Source organism: Protopterus annectens, chromosome 8.part1 (genome assembly GCF_019279795.1).
Source record: "Protopterus annectens isolate FY-2018-M chromosome 8.part1, PAN1.0, whole genome shotgun sequence".
Classification (NCBI taxonomy): Eukaryota; Metazoa; Chordata; order Ceratodontiformes; family Protopteridae; genus Protopterus; species Protopterus annectens.
In genome coordinates this window covers 120713321-120734649 of record NC_056742.1, presented here as the reverse complement: position 1 = coordinate 120734649, position 21329 = coordinate 120713321, and the positions used below count along the sequence as shown (strand labels likewise).

At 37.0% G+C, this 21329-nt stretch overlaps 1 long non-coding RNA gene across 1 annotated transcript in view; it reads right to left on the bottom strand.

Annotated features, from left to right (window-relative positions):
* LOC122810233 overlaps window positions 1-21329 on the bottom strand; it is a 1589896-nt gene that overhangs the window by 222637 nt on the left and 1345930 nt on the right. The gene's annotated exons all lie outside the window — the stretch shown is intronic.

Genomic DNA, 21329 nt, shown 5'->3' with positions numbered 1-21329 from the left:
ACAGAAAAGTACTGAAAGCCTGCAGGTAAACTGATTCATCCAAGGAAGGATTTGGAGCCTTCTAGTCACCCCTCTGTTTCAGAATTTCTAGGATGTCTCCAAAGGAGACATCATCATGGGGTGATCTTGGGGACCCTTCCCCTTCATCAAAATCAGTGCCTTCCTAGATCGAATCCTGTGGGAAATCGAAGTGCTTCCTCTTGCACTTCTTCTGAGGAACCTCCTTAGGGGGATAGTCTGGTGAGGTATCAGAAGATGACAGAATCTGAGGTTCCCGAGGATTCGGCACTCATTGCCCCAGTGGGGAGACAGGTCGAATAACTGAGCGAGAGGAAGGTATTTGCTCCAAGGAGGAAGGGGCCATCTGAATGACTGCAATAGACAATGCGCTCTTCGTTGCTTTCAAGGCTGGCCCCTCTGAAGAGAGAAGGGAGCCTGGAGCTGAGAGTGACTGCCTCAGAACTGTGGTCACTCCCCACTCCAATGAGACAGCCACTGAGACTGAAGCCAGAGCCGAAGTGAACCATGCCAATGCTCCATGATGCAGGGATGGCTCCAAAAAAATTGGAGTTGACTCCTGCTCTTCACAGCTGACAGGGAAGATACACCCCTGGGAGGTCTCTGGATCTGAAAAACTAAAGAACTCAGAGCAATAACTGGTTCCAAAGGAACAAAGATCTCTGGGACTGATACAATCGGTGCCATACGACTCAGAGCTGGAAATTCTAATATCTCTGAGGAGGTCAGAGGAGTAGTAGTTAAAGGGGTGAAAGAAGGTTCAGTTCCTACACCCATGGGGTCAGAGCCAAAGGGAGTCCTGTAAATCTTCTCGCCCACAGAATTTTATCCAACAGTCTCTCCACGTCGACTTCTGTAAGACTTTTGGTGGAACGGATGGACATTACAGAGGGTGATTTAGACCTTTGCAGGAAAATGTCAGGTAATTCACCCACAAAGGATTGATTGATGGGGAGCAAGTTGTCCTAGGTAAAACTTCTTTCTGTACCATACTGATACACTGCTCTGATGTAATCTGTGTTGAGGAAAAACCAGGAAGCAATACTTCTTTTATTTTATTTTTTATTTTTACATTTGTTAACCGGATTGTATCCGACTGGGCCATGGAGCCCGTTTTCAGCAGAGACCTGGGGACAAAGCTCCACACACAATGTTTTTGTAAAGATAACACAAAATCATAAAAATCATACAATTACATACGGACAATAATACACTTAATACAAAACTAATACATGTATATTGCAGTTGTCAACAAATAAAAAATTATGATGTGTCTAGCATTGTAGATACTAAAATATCAATGAGTGAAACTGATTGATTGCAAGTCCCCCTGTGCCTCCCACACCCCCTGCTACTTAAATATATCAACTCCAAGATTGCACTCCACAGAAGAAAATGGCAAACATACCATTACGTGCTTCATGAGTGCCTGTTTTCACCTTAGTCATGTTCCCTTTTAATTTGCTATACCACAACATAACTCATCTTAGTGTAGTAAAGTGCGATCTTGGAGTTGATATACTTAAGTAGCAGGGGGTGTGGGGGTGCATGGGGGATTGCCCCCCTGCTAATAGTTTGAGTAAACTAATATGCTATGTCTTTTGTTTCTCTTTGTACTTCTGGTGGCATACAGAAAGTGTTACTATCCTGTAGTTTTTTCGGTATTATGAAATTCAGTATTTTGAATTTTCAGTATTTTCTACTTTCAAGATTTTGGCTTCAGTATTTTGAATTTCAAGATTATGAGCTTTCAAGATTTAGAAGTGGACCTATATATATATATATATATATATATATATATATATATATATATATATATGGTTTACTATTGAAATCGCGAACGTTACATGGGTGACAGTCGGATGGTCGAACGTATAAGGTCGTAAACAAGGATGTCGAAGACAAAATAATCAATCTAGGAACGGTTTTAACATGGGTCGAGGTTGGTGTTCAGTATTATTCCCTACTACAAACATCTTCCCTACCTCGACCCATGTTAAAACCATTCCTAGATTGATTATTTTGTCTTCGACATCCTTGTTTACGACCTTATACGTTCGACCATCCGACTGTCGCCCATGTAACGTTCGCGATTTCAATAGTAAACCATATATATATATATATATATATATATATATATATATATATATATATATATTTATTTATTTCATTTAGTTATCAGCTGCTAAAGAATTTCATTATATCCTAGCAGAACCCATACTGTTTATGGTTTCACAAATACATTTTGCTATAGTGTGAAGGAAGCCACATAGCCTCATCAACATCACTGTCATCTGAATTGTCTGCTGAAGTCAAGCAGGGCCGGTGTTAGTATTTTGGGGGGTCCCCAGCAAATGTCAAGTTGGGGGCCCCCAGGCACTTCCAGTGTAATTATCACCCAGTCACTGCCATCCTTCCTAAGGAATCCTTTAGTTCATGCTGCAGACTTTTAGGAGTAGTACACAAAGACTGACCTGTAGCTACAATACTCTTGCATTACAGCAGGCCTATGTACCACATTATGTTGGCCTGTCCCACAAAGGGACATTTACAGTTACTAGCATTTAGTTGCAACAATGATACATCACAACTCTATGTAACTGTCTGGACTTGGGTGAAATGCACCCTAGGTCTACTGTTTCAACCCCCCCCACACAGACGCATACACACACACACACACACACACACACACACACACACACACACACACACACACACCCTCCATTCCTCCTCTCTGTTTCCCCTCCATGTTGGGCTCCTATATGATGCACATTACTTTATATTTTTCTTTCCTTTCTCAAAATTTTCCTTATTCTTCAGCTTTTTCAAGACACCATAATTTTCTATATTCTCTGAAATGCATTTTTTTTTTCCTTTTTATACGACCTTTTCATTCAATGACTGCATAAACAGCAATTATGATAAAAAAAAAAATTAAATGTTTCTGTTCCGCTTTAATTTTTCTGGCATCATTTCAACACACCTTTCTTAACCAGGACAGCACAGTAGTAATAATTTAGGAAATAATGCAAATAAGCCAGGGTACAACAAGCCATAGGGTTACAGATGTTCCGGGATGCACTTTACAGCATTTTCCCATCCTTTTAATCCAATGGAGGCCTAAAGTAAAATCATGAGTAAGAAAAGAATTTCATTCTTATTTTTTATTTTTTTTTTTTGCCTTTCAAGGAAGATATTAATTTGTGCCCAAGGCTAAATATTCAAAGCTGACAAAATAGTGCCTCACAATAAATTAACAGTCCAATTGTTGAGAGGATACACAGGTCTAACCAAGAATACTGCCTGCCGTACTTACTAACATCTCCCCATAAAAGAAAGTCACTGTCTATGTATCCTACTGGTGTTAAATTGGGCTGAAAGCAGAGGTATAAATTGCCACAGTCATGTATTTCAAGTGACTGCTGACATACATACGCATAGCATGCCTCCTCACTCCTCACCCGTAGCCTCCAAAGGCAGCCACCAGTATACATGCCTGAAGTATGGCTGTGAGGAAAGTGAAAAAAATAATTACAGTAACGTATTCTACTTTATTGATCCTAGACAGTAAACTGCCTGTACAGAAGTTATAGTAACCTTTTTTTATATACCTGTGAGGTCTGTCAGAAAAGTAAAACAAACAATAACTGCACTGTCCTTAGGCCACACATAAGCTATACTTAACTCTTGTACACACCTCTAAGGTTTGACTGTAATGAAAAATTAAAGAAGTAATAAGCACACAATCCCCAGCCCCTCTCCACCCGTAACCTACAGTAGTTTTCTGTACACACACATCTAAGCAGGCTGGTTTTAGAATGGGTGTAGCTGAGAATAGTGGCCATTATCAGTTTTATCCTAACAAGGTCATATCACAACCCACTTCAGATTAAAGACCATAATCAGAAAATTAATACACGTTTTCGCCTCATTTTTACCAACCAATAACAGTTTTTGTCGGGCCCCCCACACAGTCAAGGATGATTAAGGGAGCCTCCTGTATCCATTTATACTGTCTGGAGAGTATGGGCCACCAGACTCCTAGAAGAACTAAGGGTCTGAATGTTTTATGATATATTTTATGCCTTACTTTTGAAATATAATTACTTGTTAGCTGTATTTTTTACTGATACCCAGAAGAATAACATATGTGTCCTCCTAGTATTACTGAGTGTGTGCAAAGATAAAAATCAGTGATGTTGTTTACAAACACAAACACAAGCATAAGCCATGGCAATATTAGTCTTGTACTTATTTCAGCAAATAGCAATACACTGTGCAACACTGGTACTGCCACACCATATCAGTGACTGCTGTTCAGCAGTCATCAAACAGCAGCAGCGGTAAATCACCTTTATTTACCTCACTGACCTTCCCTGATTTTGCTCATAATTTTGCTCTTTCCTTTGTAAAAAGTTTTATTTGTTGGTAAATCATTCAGAATTACCGGGAGTCAATAAATCCAGACATCAGACTTTTATACTTCTTATTGTCCAAAAAAAGTTGTTAATATATTAACTTTTTAAGTGAATTAGAGTAATATTTAAAGTGCATGCTTGATTTTGGGACTTTATTCTGCTATTATTTTTGACATTGAGCTGAATTCTTCAGCAAAGAAGTTGAGAGTTATAGTATCAGATATTCTGCCAGTATTTATAAACCTCCCTGAAAGAGAAAACTATCCCTAAAGATTGGAGGCATCAGCTCTTCTTAAAATTCAAGGTATGCACTGAGATGGGTCACTCTAGGCTGTTGAGCTCTCTAATACTTATTTTGCAGGGTCATATCACAGCCATGTTCAGGTTAAGGAGCATAATCATGAAATTAATACATTTTTAATCCTCATTTTTCCCCAACCAGCAGCAGCTTTTGTGGGGTCCCCACACAGTCAAGGATAATTAAAGGGCCCCCTGTAGCCATGGGTATTGCAGGTATCTAATGCTGGCTATGTTGTTAGTTTTAGTGGAGATAATGTCCAACAGTAGAGTTTTTGGCACTACATCTGTGGTAAAATATTTTATGAAATTGTGAAGCCTGTTACTTGATAAAACATTGTTACTATAACCAGAGATATCTTTGAATTTTATAGCAGATACAAATAAAGAGTTATTATCCACCTGGTTTCCAAGTATACAAGATTGCTGTAACAGATTTTGTTGGTTTGACAGACATGTTTCAAAATATCAGGATGACATAACTTGCTGTAGTTGGGCCCCCTCCCCAGAAACAGGGGGCCCCCAGCGACCGCAGGGTTCGCTGGTGCCTAAAGCCGGCTATGAGTCAAGGAAAGGTCATCCTTGTAAAGATTTAGATCTTCAACATCAGAAGTTAAGCCAGCAACTTGGATATCACTGCTATCACTAGAAAAAACACCCCAGCCCTCAGAAACGCTTTTACACACTGAACTGAAATCTTAGTAGAACCCCTTACATGGCAGGAAAAGTCAGAGGACATTCCACAGAGAATTACATGGAGGCAGAGCATCAGACGATGAAAATTGACAGAAAAAAGGGGAACATTACTATACACCATGAAACACTTATGGTGAAAACATGCAGTGATGTGTTACAACAATAAAAAAAAACAATGAATGTAAGAACAGTGACAAATCACTTAAAATATATATATATATGTATATATATATATATATATATATATATATATATATATATATATACACACATATAGATGTATGTATACATATATATATATATATATATATATATATATATAAATTTACTGAAATAATTAAAGTAGAACATGACTTTAGTCACATAAAATAAAATATGTAAATGCTGCAATCAGTTAACATACTGCAAAATGCAAAGAAGGTACACTACTTAATAATACTACGAAAGAAAATTACTCTTCACATATTCATATTTTCCTTTGCATCCTGTACCACCATACTTAACTATGCACTCTCCCAAAGACTTTGCAACTGAGAGGGAGCAAAACACAAAAATGTATACTACTTTTTCTCTGCATTGCAAATATGTTGGACTGACAATAAGTCTGTTGTGTATGACTATTGGTACAACATTTTCAACTTCTGACCAGATAACTATTTAGTATCCATAACATTTGCTAACATTACAGTATTACTCATTTTCATGTTTTTATTATAGACACGAAAGGTGATCAATTACCAGGAAAACTATAGATCGTGTAATTATATGGTGATGAAACTTAAGGAATTGTGATTCTTCTAGTTTGTTTCACCAGAGCAAAGGGGAACCATTGAAATTATGTACATCTGATACATGTGACTTGATAAATACAAAGAATATAATAAACCTGTGAAGCAATGAATGCAACTGATCCCACATTCCTCTTTTACTGATGCTACATTACTCCATCAATGATCTAAGTAATGGAAGGATTAAAAGAAGACATATTGATCCAGTTTTGAAAAGGAAATAGGAGCTGGTTACTTCCTAGAAAGCCTTTGTGAAACTGCTTTGGCTGAATTTATGTCTCTTGTAAAAGATGGTGTTCTTCCGGTGTCCTTAAACCTCACTATAGCTTTAATGCACCAATGGTTGATATTTGTGATGATATTTTGCAGTAACCTAAACACAGTACACTAAACAAGACTGTAATGTTAACATAACTTAATACAAGATAAAGGGTTGTTTCTTCTCAGCTATAACCGAAAAGTTTTACTAAAGTCATACTACCATTTGAAAATCTCAAAGAATGCAGTGCTTACTTTTTTCTAGTAAGACCTGAGTATTAGAAATGAGTAATACAGCATTTCAATGTTAAGAGCAAAGGAATGTAGGACTATATAATACAATAAATCAAGAATGCACTGTGACTCCTCTAAGTCAGTGTTTTTTTCCATCATAGTTTGTTTTAAGAGATATGTTTATCAAGAACCACTATTAGTTGGTCTAAGTTCACCTTTATAAGCTACAAGCAACTGAGCTACTTCCATTAGCACATGCTGAATTATATGAAATCTTCATTTGTTACCAACAACTGATATTTTCTTTTCATACAGAAATGATTCTTCCAGCCAAAAGCTACTTAGACATTTGCAAACCCCTCAGTGTTTCATTACTTTCCTTATTAATTATGCGTTAATTATCTAAGCATACAATATGAGAAACAACTTTTTGAATGACTCACTTGTCAGGAAATGGATAAGAACATCTGGCATTCTAATGCTTTACTCATTTTTTTTTCTCATCAAAGGTGCTTTGAGCACTGTACATTTTAATATTTATTTATTTATTTTTGAAAAGTAAGTGGTCAAATCCAAATGACCACTTTCAGTCATGACCTGGAAGGATAACAGAAGAAAACATAAGCACAAAGTTACAGGATGAAGCTATTTTAAAACATCATCACTAAAGAGTCATACATTCACTGAAAGGGACTTTATTTTTCTGACAGCGGATGACGCTTATCTGCACTGTCAGTTGCTCTTAGCAGATCACCAGAAAGGGCAGTCATCTAGCTACTAGGTAGGAATGGATAAATGTGTATAAACTGATAGGCTCTTTGAAGCCTGAATGTTTAGGGAAAGAAATACATAACTGTCTAGCTCATAGAAAAAAGGCCTTGTTGCGACTGTATAACTTGTTTTAAGGCATGACAAGGTTAGGAAACAAGCACAGAGTTATTTCCACTTGATACATTTTTACATGACAAAGTTAGGAAAGGATTACAGAGTTATATTAAGTTGACAGAATTGATAGGAATGTGGTAGGATGGCAATGGTTAAGGCTACAAAAAAGTGAAAAACAGAGATGGAAGTTAAGTAGGTAGTGGTTCTATGAAGAGTGCTGCAATGCCAAGTAAAGTAAGAAAGTGTATTCCAAAAATGGATGCAGAAGCTACAATATGTAGGGCATTCTCACTTTGGGGAATGAATATCCTTTGGTCAAGGTAATCCTAAAAGACATATTATGGTTAAAACTGTATAAAATTATCAGTTTTAAACAAATTTTACAGTACAGTGCATTTAGGAAAACATAAGAGTAAGGTCTAATCGGAAGCCTAAATATTAACATTTCTGAAGTCTTGTACTGATGCCATCTGTGGCACCTTTCTGCCAAATGTGAAGCAGCAGCATTTGCTTTTTCACAAACTTTTAAGTACACTATTACTCCTGGCTCTAACAAAATACATGTTCACAGTGTGCTATTTTTTCTCTAGTCTTCTGAATAGGACAGTAATCCCTGGGTAGCTCTTCTTTTCTAATTGGCTCACCTAGATCCTTGCACATCTCAGAAAATATGCTGCAGCCTACAGATGTAGAAAACTGTAGCATAGCCAATCCACTGTCATGCATAAGACAAACTTCCCTACTTCAAAATATTTTGAACTTTTTTCCTGTTGACATCAAGATCTACATTATGATTCCATTAAGAGTAATATTCCATGCTGCATGTAATTATGACATCCACTGTGTATTACTGCTTGTACCACAGGAGCCTTGTTTTGAAGATCACTGCATATCTGCTATCTTACCTTAAGAAAGGAAACAAAAATGTCTCAGTGTGTGTCCAGTCAGGTCTGAGCAGCTGCAATTATTCACAATGCCAAATAAATTTAAAGGCCTCTCTGTGAACTGTACTGCTAATATCACCACAAAATGACCCACAAGTATCATATATAATGCAGAACTGCTGACTCTGTTGAGAACAAAGAATTAAAGAGTTTTTAAAATGCCAGAATGTAAGGATATTTAGTGTGAGCACACCTCTGGCAACCTGCTTTGTCATTTGAAAAAAAAATAAGAATACTGAAATCTTGAAAGTGAAAGAGGAGCTAAGACTGGATAGAAATATTCTTCTCAAAAGTCGACAAAATGGGCAAGCTAATTCTTGAAAGAGCTCATATGAAAGAGAATTTCTAATGATTTCTAACCTCAGCGTAGACCTTTTCCTATCTATTTTCCCTCAGTGGCAGAATTCACAGTGCCTTCCAGAGACTAAACTAGTTATTGCTGGTTTTCAGGGCTGCACTGATATTCCTCTGGGGAAGCTCTTAACAAGAAGAAATAAGTGTTATTGATCTGCAGTCTCTTCTTGCCCTTTTGTCAAAACAAGCAAGCTGACTGCTTGACTTTCACTGGCAGTGATTCTGACCTTTGGGGTTTTGCAACATGCTATCGGACTAAGACCTATTTGTCTGACATGCTGTACTATCTAAAAACTGTTACTTTTTTGAGGACCAGTGTAAACCTCTCCTGCCCATTTTGGTAATGATAATCTGCTTAAATAAAAGAACGTACACTACACAGTTTGTCTTGTCATTCAGATGCACTGAGGTACTCAAGCCACTGCTTCTATGTGGCTTATTTCTATTGTATGTGTAAGGCACAGCCTTTTCAACCTTCAAAATGTGAACACGATAAACACTCATCTCCCAGAGCAACTGCAGAATATACACTAATATAACAATCTTGTATATTTTTCATGTGTTTAGTTCTTGATAACCAAGTAAAGTGGTCCATAGGGTATTTTTTTAAATTTAACCTTGGCTACAAAAAATGACAACAGTGAAGTACTGTATAACATTGGGGATATCACACTATTCACTTAATCATGTCATATTTTACATATTTATTTATTTATGCAGGGACGGCATATTAATACTTTGGAAAGGTTATACTTTTTTGTGTGTAGAAGCCCAGTTAAGTGATATAACTGTTCATTCAGTTACAATAGGCCTGACCCTCAAAAAAAAAACAAAAAAAAAACAGGAAAGCATTTTAACTGGAGAGAATGTCAGAGCCCCTATCATGCAAAGCATTTTGGATTCAACGTATAAGCCTAGCAGAGCTGACAGCCACATTATTCACACAGCCTTAATGCATTCCTATGAAAAAATACAGAATGACATTTGTTCTAACTCTTCTGATATCATTAGTACAGGGATTCTGATCCAGAAGAGGAAGGAACTAGTCTGTACTCCACAAATAATACTAGCTGGATTTAATGTGAACATATAAGTTAAAAGGTGTTAGTTCTGATAAAACAAGCTGCTGCAAAGGCTATAGATCACATAAATTGTATAGAATGTATCCAAATATCATATAGTGCAAAGCACTATGTAAAGTGCAGATTTCCATGAAATAACAGCCTGCCTCAGCTATAAGCAGAAATGCAGGATAGCAAACATTTCAATGCCATCAAGCAAGGAAAGGGTAGTAAACACTCACATTTCAGTATAGCTCTTTGCTATTTATTTTTGGAGTGCTATCAGCACTTTGTCACAACAGTACTGCCCAGAACCAGTGTCCGATAGAAATACTTGTACAATTATTGGGAATACGCACAAAGAATAACTCAAAAAGGCAAGAAAGAAATAAACCCAGAGTGACAGCTGTAAGGAAAGGATCACCATAAGCAATACTGGCCATACTGTCCAGTTCTAATGAAAAATTAAGCAAGCATATCTCATACTGAGAGGTATTACAGTAAAGGTATGCAGACACAAATGAGTCCGCACATACAGTATTCAAGTGTGGACTGATGAAGTAAAAAAAAAGCTATGTGAATGCTTACAGGTCAACCAGCCTCATTATTACTTGCTCTCATACGAGCCGCATCCAACTCCTAGAGTGACCCTGCAGACAGCTACTGTTACCCATGGAGTTTTCAATGCAAAGTGGGAAACAGAGGTAGACAACCAAGTCATTCTTCGATATCACAAATGCAAACACTCACACCTATGGGCAATTTACAAGTCCCCTGATCCACCTTATGGCACATCTTTGGAATTTAGAAGTAAACTGGAGCACCTGGATAAAACCCACATAAATACATGGAGGGCATGCAGACTCCACACAGAAGTCATCCCAGCTCAGAACCAAACTGGAGAATCTCTCAGTGTAAGGATACAACATTATCTCATTATCTCTTGTGCTACTGTGCTACCTCTCATCATTACTACTGGAAAATTAAATCATACCCATTAATAACTGGTACTGAAATACAGTGAATGATACAAAGTAATAAACAAATACTGTATAGTTATCAGGTAAGTCAAGAGCCACCATAACAAATCTTACAATCGTAGCTTGAAGGTGCTGAATGTGTAATCAGGAGAGGAAGTTCATTCAGAGGTATCACTTCAGGAAAATTCCCTATATTGCAAACCTACACATTTTCATAACAGCCAGTTAAAAGGAACCCCAGGGCTTTGGTAAGAAATGAATACAATATGAGGAAATAAACATGGACAGATGGAGAACATGCAAGGTTCACCTAGATAGCTACAGGAGGTCAGGAATGGACAGGCAACAGCTCTGATGACTGCAACAGCATGCTTCCAAAATAATGTAATCTATGGGAAAATGGAAAATGTTAACATAAATAAGGCCACATTACCACCTATCCACGACTTGTACTTATCCAGATGTCTGAGCAGGTCCAGAGGAATAATTAAGGACTGCACTCACCCTGCTTAAAGACTGTTCCTGCATCTATCATCTGGAATGTGCTTCCGAAGCATACATTGCAGAACTGCGAGATTCAGGAACAGCTTCTTCCCTAATGTCATTAGGCTGTTGAACTCTAATAACCACTACACTCCATGATGTCCAACTGGGTCAGTAGAAACTGTCTCAATTTGTGCAAGAACCTGGTTACCAGTCTCACCTAATACTTAGTGGCATATTCACCGTGACTGTAACTTATAGGCCATCTAGGGCAGTAAGCAAGGCAGTAAAATATCTCTTCTTTCAGTGCAATACATGCAAATTCATAAATTAACCACAGTGCAATACTCTAAGGTCTATAGTGCAATACTCTAATGCTCACAGTGCAATACTCAATGTCTCTTTCTGTGCAAGGATCAATGAAATGTCTTAACCAAGTACCTGTGCAATACTAAAGTCTCATGCAAGTAAGTGTTCAGTTCAAAAAGTGTTAAAATGTGTTTCTAACTATGTGCAATATTAGTCTGTCTATCTGCATGTCTGTGATGCAATAGCCAGGTGTTACATGTGTAAATGTCTGTGAAAATAGTATATATGTTGTCTGCACATTGAGTCTGGAGATACGGAATTTCGTTCAGTTTCTGCAATGAAAATAAAGTTTACTTTGACTTTGACATGTATGTATTTATTTTTTATATTTTGTTAACAAGGCAAGTAAAAAAGAAAAGGATACATATAAAGAATTATTTGCAGATATGGTGATGCAGCTACAGAGGAATCTACTTACAAATGAAGCACCTTCAAAACTGTAAGAAGTACCATGCATGGCTTTGATTGAAAGGATTAGCAGCTGTCAGGAAACACACACACCACCTACTGACAAACCTTCATTGGTGGAGCACTATAAGTGCTCAAGCCCTAAATGTTTAAAAGCCACTGTATTGAAGTAGGGACTTAAACACCATGTAGATGGAAAAGGCTGCTGCTTTCACTTGATCTCAAATAGGAGTTTGGGCAAGCAGCCTTGGGGAAGGAGCAGGAGGGTGCTTTTAGACTCAGGGAGCAGGAAAGGAGTTTTAGGCTTAGGGAGGAGGGGAGTTTTAGAGTTAGGGAGTGAATGGGGAATTTAGGTTTATGGAGGAAGTTGGAGTTTTAGATTCAGGGAGTGATCAGCGACTTTGGGACTAAAACTGAGTAGGGTTTTATGTTTAGAGTTAGGTTCTGGTAAGTTTATATAATTTTATAGGGTTGGCTTTTGGGAAGGCTATGAAGAAACAGGAGATTGGACTAGTAGGAGTTAGGGGACTTGCTTTTGTGCATGCAAGTGGCACCTAGGAGGTGTATCATCAGCTACTAACATACACACCTGTGTAGTAAACTCCTTTATTGGATTAAACAGACCAAAATCTACTGCTTCAACTTTGATACAATGGCATCTGGAGAAGGAAGAAAGAGTGACAGAGTAGAGAAATGCATAAGGAACTGACTATACTATTACTGAAGGCTGAAAGAAATTTGAATAGTTTGCACATTTCATTGTTGATATGAGTAAAAACTTTATTTTATAGTGTTGCATTTGTTTAGGGTTAGAATTACTTAGCTAATGCCTGATCAAATCAAATGATTGACCAACCATTCACTTTTCATGTTGGCTTTTTCACAGGAAACCATCTGTTGTACCCCAGTGTGGCTAAGTGGCATTAGCTGATATGCATCCCCAAACAAACAGAACACAATGGTTATACTCACTTATAATCCCTTCAGATTTTGTAACAGAAAATTTCACTGCATCCAGTCCCACTGCATTCAAGCAAACTTTCTTATATAATGAATTACCAAAAAGGAGGACCACTATAAGAAGGCATTTTGGAGTTTTGGTCCAGCCACAAGAACGTCTCTCCCATTTTTATATCTGATAGCCATCATCACTCACAAAAATTAATAGTTCATTCATTAACCTTAGCATGGCAGCTAATTATGTGAGGTGATCCAGGCAGTCATCAAGGATTTCTTCTTGATAGACTAAGTGTTTACCTCTAGGCAGCTGATGCGTATGTTCGCTTAGCAAGGGCCTCTAATACCATTCCCACAAACTAAGCCAAGTGAGTTTCTACACATACTTCCTAGAAGATTACTACGTATTACAAACATACATCCCTAGCCCCTAAGCTCTGTAGTACACTATTGTTTCACAACAGCAGTCAGTATTTCAACAGTCCAGACTGTCTAACTCCTCTAAGGGTGGATGAGCTACCATCAGATTCTCATTAACACTTTCTGGTGATCTCCTACAGTCTTTTAAAGATCATCTACTATGGTGAGTACATCACATAAATGTAGTACCTTAAATTGAGGAGTACTCATGCTGCATTACATAATATGAGCAGAACAAAAAGTAGTATGTCAAACCTGACAAGTTAGTAGAGAATATATGTGGACAGTCATGGCACAATAATTTACAGACTGCCCTTCCAGACCTATTCCTTAAATGAATGTCTGGCTTATGATGCTCAGAGAATCTGTATATTATAGATTGTACCACAGCTGGGCAGTATAATTTTAAGTAAGGAGTGTTACCTTTAATGGGGTGCATTTATTGTGTTTTTTTCTTCTACTACTTCCAGTAAAGAGCTTGAGTCATTACTATCAATCTTATTTTGACTACCTCAAACAAGTATCTTACATGCTGCCAGAATAGAAATTTCTTTGATGCCAGCAATACTTTGGGTTTCTGGATGAGAAAAATAATACAGAAGAGGAACTGTGCATTCTGATATATGGCACATTTCACAGTGTTGAGCAGTAGTTCAGTAAGTCACCATCACATTTTTTGACTTTTGAATTTTGCGAGCAATATTTTACTATTAAAATATTCCCTTTTCATCATGTTTGCAAAACTGTTGAATCTGCAGTCTTTTTCACTTTTTAATATTAACATCAGTCTGCGTTTTCATACAATCACCAGTGTCTCTCATGTGCAACATAACTTGTAGAAAAAATGGGAAGGGAAGGTTTCAACATAGTACTTCACTGTGAGTAGATTTTGCTTAACAGTCAGAAAACGTGTACTCACAGACAGTGCAGGGGAAAGAAGCTACACACGTATTTAACATGTTTAACATCAAAGAGAAAAACAAAGACAAGCTTGCAGTTATGGAAGGGAATTTTTAAGTTATGAGCCAAAGAGAACTGTGACATGTTTCAACATTCATTTTTTACAAGGAATTAGGGTAAGGTCAGAAAACTAATGATGTTTATATGACTGAGTTAAACAACCAAACAAAACACTCTACACAGCAATTTGTTCATGGCATTAAAAACAACCAAGAGAGACAGAATCAAAACTGAGAAGCACTGGATATGTACAGAACAACTGAAATTACAAATATGTAGTTTAAAACAGCTCGTTAGAGTATCTGAAGTGTTTAAAATAAAACAGTGGTTACAAATAACACAGTTATAAAGTACAACATAAAAGTGCTTTACTGTAATGCAAAGATTTATAAAGCCACAAGGCACCTAAGATGGCATCCAGTAGGAGCTGTACAATTAGAATTGAAGCTTCATGCACTAAGAATGGTTGCATATATGCAAAGAAGAAATACATAGCATTTAATGTAATCAGACTTGTGGGATCTGTGAAGGCAAGAACCATTCTGCAAGAGTTTGTCAGAAGTGAATTAAGAGTACTCAGCAGAATTGGAATAGTATTGGAGCTAAGGGTGAGAAAAATATGAAATGTTTGTGGGCACTTTTGAAATGCAGAAACAAAATATATCACACTGGAGGGAACTGAGAGTAGCATTTGGTAAGAAAAGCTCATTATTAATGGCAAAACCATTGACTTTAAGCTAGACACTGCAACTGAATTCAATACTTTGTCAGAATCTGTACTTAAAGATCATGCTCAAAGTCATAAAATGGAACGCTGTATCTACATTCCTTTTCTGCCTTAGTATTATCATGGGTTCTATCTTCACATAAAACAGTAGTTTCATGTGAAAATGGGAATTTTTAAAAATATAAGCAGCTCTCATTACAGTTTTGCCCTTCCAAGCAAGCACCTGCGAAGGGTGATAATCGACAGCATGAATCAAGATGCAGAAGTCTGCTGATCACCATTTCTACCATGTTACATGACACAGTAACAGCAATAAGATAAAATGAAAGTAAGTCACAGAATGCACACTCTAACAAGGAGAGTTTTAATAAATAATAATATATTTAAACATTGCTTTTGCTAGATTATCTGTCACTTTGCTTTAGATTTTTTATTTGCATTACTGTAAAGGCACTTTTACATTGTACTTTATTCACACATTATTTGCGACAAGTACAGCTACAAGAAAGAAAGACAACATATGTAAATGTCTGTGCATTTGTACTTATTCAACATCTGAAGCAGGAGAAGTGAATGAACAGTTATCATCTCATTTACTTTAATTCTGAAAATGTGACTTAAATTTGGAATACTTTCAGCATTACATTTGCATTTTATTAAGAAGTAACCAGTACAACTTCCCACAGATTGATGTCATATCACTCTGCTAGGCATGATGATGTAATAGCTTGATTGCATGCAACATGCATAGTAAAAGCAGCTCTTTTGATTTTATTGGAAAATACTGAAGTAAATGTTTTTGTGTTCTTGCAACATATTCCTAGATTGCAAAGAAGATGGTCCTTATGCAGCCCCTTCTTTAGCAATTTTGCCAGGTATATCAAATCTCTGAATGTGATCTTTAAGGCTTTAAAGTTTCAAGGATATGAAAGAAAATCAGTTGTACTTTACTGACATGCAGGCCATAAAATAGAGTTAAACCATATGTGACACATGACTACAAAAATAAGGTGCTATTTCAATTTGTGTCTTTTTGTAAATACAGTGAAGCAGCCAAATACATCAGTGTAACTTGGCATGTGGGGATCATGAGTCATCTGCACATTCAAGAATATGGCAACTCAGATGGTTATTCTATTTCCAGAAAGTTTTTACTTTTAGTTAAAATGGTGTTACAAGTGCATCATTAAGTGCTAATTAAGCATGCAGCTACAGAATTTAATTCAAATGAAACTCTGCAAAAGTAGATTTGTTTAGTCATATAGGATGTTTGCCAGGAAAATGTCTCATCAGAATATCTCCTGATGTAGTACCAGCAGTTCCTCCTCCTAGAACAGTGCTAGGAGCTTTAAGGGAGAGAAAAGAGCAGGAGCTTTAAAACCTGGAGAATCTAGTCACAACTGTTAAATAGAGTCTACTGAATGGGTTAGCAGTGTGGTTACAGTTGTAAAGGTAGACAAGCTCAGAATCTGTATAATCCTCCAAGATCTGAATAAAATGATTCAAATAGAATAGTATGCTTTGCTAACAGTTGAAGAGTTTGTGTATGAACTTTTGGGACCATTTTGTAGGTAATAGCTAAAGCACAATATGCACAAGGCTACAGACAAATCTTCAAGCAGTGTTAGCAGTACACACTGCTCACAGGAATGATCTATTAGATATTTTGTTAATTTTGACAATTGCGGGTTAGGGCAGTTGAGAAACCAACAGCAAATCTTTTTTCCTGGTAAGATGCCAGATATACATTTTGTCAAACAGTGAGATGTATATAATCAGATCATGGTTGTATGTGGGGTGCGATGAAAGAAGGCAAACCGAGTGTGGTGAAATTAAATTTACTTAGTCATTATTAAATTACCATTGATATAGCTTGTCAGGAACAGGCAGGGCTAGTCTGAGGGAAAACAAGTTGAAATACATTACTGTGGCCATTATATCTTTCATTTTGATCAGAATCATATAGGTAAGGGCAAAACAGTCAGAATGAAATTATCAGAGTGGGAGGGTAGACTGTGTATGTAAGCAAAAAGCAAATACTTGATCATTGTTACATGATCATTAATACAACTCGTCAGTGAGAGGCAGTGCATTACTGTAACAGTTGCTTCTTTCAATTTGATCCCAGTCAAGCGAGGGTAAGCAGTCAGAATGTAGTTATATTGGGTTGGAAGATATCAGGATATATTGTAAGTGAAACCAAGGATAATTATGTGATTACTTTAAAATAACTGACAAAGTAACTTGCCAGGTAGTTGCAGCCACAGTGTATATATTTGAGAGCAATAAGAAGAAATAAACTACTGTGGTCACCACTTCTTTCAGTTTGAGCAGAGTGAGATATTCATCACAGTGAATCATAAAGGATGGAAAACATTGCTGTTTATGGTATCAGAAGGCATCAGGAAGACTTTATATGAAACCAAAGGACAGTTACTTGATCCTATCAAATTATAATCAATGTGGTTTACCAGGGAGAATCAGTGCATGTGTCTGAGAGTAAGAAGTTGAATCACATTACTGTGACCATTATTTCTTTAGATTTTATTACAATCAAACACCAGAGGTAAACAATCAAAATGTGGTTACCTTAGGTGAGATGTAGGGCAGCAGACAATGTTTGAAAGCCAGAGGAAGTTATATGATCATTGTTAAATGATTATTGATTTAGCCTTTCAGGAAGGGACAGTGCATATTTCTGAATGCAAAACGTTAAAATGCCCTGTTGAGGCTATTATGTGTTTCACTTTAATCACAGTCAAACACCAAATGCATACAAAAACATGGTTATATTTTGAGAGTGTGGAGAAACAGGTTGTTTGTAAAAGCAAGGAATATTACATTGAGCTGATCACTGTTACACAAGAACCATAAGCAGAACACATACATGTTATAGAACAGAATATAGGGCTACCTTTAGCCATATACAAAAACTAAAACATGTTTTTTCCTACACTACAAGACATTTAAACAGCCCCAATATTTTCTTTATTTAGTTTTTTAACTGAGTAACACATACTAGGCACAAAACTGCCTGTCTTCAGAAGTGATAGAAGAGCTTTGGTCTGGGATGGTGACTTGTTCTGATAGTAGAAGTAGGCAGGTAGACGTCACTGGAATCAAAGTACAGTCTGCAAGAAGCAACTCATTCACACTTCTCAATCTTGATCAACATGCATTATGACATCTGAAACACTGATATGCAGTGGTCAGACTCAAATAGTGCTGTTGAGTGGCTTCATGTTTTTTTTTCCAGTAAAAACTATTTCCTGGAACCACCCCGTTAATGAACTAGTGGGAATTATTGCACTGTACTGGTGATTTACTGCGAATGGAGTCATCAGATAAGAGTGCATCAAATAATGCTACTGTACTGTTTTGACTAGTATTTTTGACAGGTATGTCCTTGCAGAACAGTTGATGTGCATTTGTGTGTGTGTGCACATGTATGAGGGTGTAAATAGGAATGCAAACAATTTGGGGTGAAAGAAAAACATTTGCCGCAATCATCTTAAATGTTACAGCTTCATTACCAATATATTTTCCTTAGAAAAGATTATAATGCATACTTTAAAATGCCTGCATGTATAATCTTTATATAATCTTATGACAGACTATGACATTTAACAAAAAGGAATACAAAAGTGCTGTTTCTATTAAAAAGTTGCCTATATCTTCCCACAGCGAAAAATACAAAATTATCAGTTTTATTTAGCTATGTACTTCAGTAAACATTACTGCAGCTCTGAGACTTCCTCAAGGGATATCGGTTGTGGAATTAAAAGAAAAACTGAGGTTTAAAAAATGTTCTCGTCCAAGGTAACACTGCAAGCAGAAAAAGATAAATGATCCAAATGCATCCACACCTTTTGCTGTCATCTCTACGTATATAGAACAAGTCCTTCTCCCATCCATTTGTTCCAACAATCAGTCTACTTGTGGCTTACTGACTAATCTGTCTGGATGGGTAACTGAGTCAAAAATATGAATTCATAGTCTGAGGCAGCTCTCAATAAATGTAGACTTTTGAATTTCTTCTTTGCTTAACATTTCTCACATCCTGATGATTGAAGTCTTGTCCCTGCTGTTGTTTCTTTATATCACCTGTTTAAGATAATAATGCCTATATCTCTCATGTCAGTTACAACAGCAATGTAAGAGACATAGTGACTTATGTCAATCTGCAGTTTATGTCTTTTGAGAAGAGTCACCTGATTTCTTTTTTCTTTTTTTTTAATTGCAGACAGCAGGTTTTCACTCTGCTACTATGGTTTGTGTCAAGTTAGAAGTGAAGAAGCTGTGAGTGGACTACTTTCTTTTTCTGTGAGTGGACAGACAGCTTTGGTCTTTCAGCATCGAATGAGTCAGCCTCCTCATGCTTCATCACCCCTGCCTGTCAAGTTGACACAGCCCTTGTCTTTGTTTAGGTCCAACCCTTTACTTTTTTTTTTCAGCAGCTGGAAAGCGAGGCTTAGCCAAAGCCTACACTGAACAAGTCAGGCAAAAAAAAAAAAAAATGCTATGACTAGTGACTCAGAACACTGATCTAGAAAAGCCAAAATGCTTGGAGCTCCCCCCAGCACACAATAGAGGAGAAGTGAATTAGGGGTCATGGGTGAGAACAGCAATAAGTGGCTTCTGCATCTGTAAAGTGGATGAACTGACATCAGAGTGTATTAACAAAGACATCCTCTGTTTCTGGGTAGGTCATGTGGAAAATACTAGACTAACCTCTGTTCATTCTTTTTGTGTAAGAAGAAACATTTGTTTGAGACTGTGGTAGCGGAAGGGAGGTATGTGCTTCCTATTTTGCTCCACTTAAATAAAATGTTGGCACCAACAAGCATATTTTTGATGATGTACTGCTCCATAACTTAGAAACAACAATTTCATGTTTACTACGTTAACCCTTTACATGACAAATTCTGAGGACTACAAATACCCCTTACTTACAGCCATTGCATTACTGATTTACCTCTGTGCTAATAATCTGCCCCATACAGAGAAGAAATGATGAAGGGATGCTAACAACTGACATGGGACAAACTTCAATACTCTTTGCTATTACTTTTTGGATGAGGAGAACTGGCATGTCTGAAGATTTTTTTTGTGCAGCACTTGTTCAAGTGGCAATGGCACGGCAAGCTACATTGAAAACTCTTTGAAACAAACACCGATGATAAAGGTCTCTTGAGGAAAAAGTTACTGCAGCCAAGCATTTCAGCAAGGCAAGCTCAGTCTGTTTCAAATCATCGAGTTTTACTGCTATAGTCTAAAATCAGAGGGACAGATCAAGGTTTAGAAACAGATAATTCACAAAACAGTTTGCTAGTAGATTTTTTTCTGCTGAGCCATCAGTCTCATACTCATGAAAGGAAGCACACTTTCTCTTCAAAGTAATTTCCTTTTTATATTCATTAAGGTAGCAACACTGCCAAAAGTAATGTAAATATCTAAGACTTGGTTAATTATGATTATTTCATGTTTTTTACTTTTATTAGGAGGCTGTTCTTTCTCCTGCTTCACCATATATTCCAAATTACATCTAGAGCTATAGCCATCAAGGTGACCAGTACAATCTTTGACAAAAATGGCTGGTGTAAGATGCTGTGTTGGGAACAGGGTCATCACCAATAAATGCTCTCTGATGGATACAAATTTTATAGTGTCTTAGAAGGTGAGTGTTGAGTAATTTCTAATATTTTTTGTCCTGTACAACATGCATCATAATTCAAGGCTGTGCACTCATCTCCATAGCTTCTCTTATGGGTCCTCTATGCACTAGACACTTCTGCAACTTCGGCACATACGAGAAAGAGAGCTGCTGTTGAATGCTTAATTACGCATTCTTATCTGGCTAACTGAGTAATAAATGAATCTAAGTCACTAATCTGACTTACTGATATCAAAGACAGAAACTTAGCCAGTTTACCTATGAATAATCCAAGGCTATATTTTTAGCATATCATCTAATCATTATTACAAACAGCACATCTCATCAATATTAGGCAGCACATAAACCCACCCCTGAAAACTTATGGACTTCTTATGAAGATCTACTTCCACTTAAAA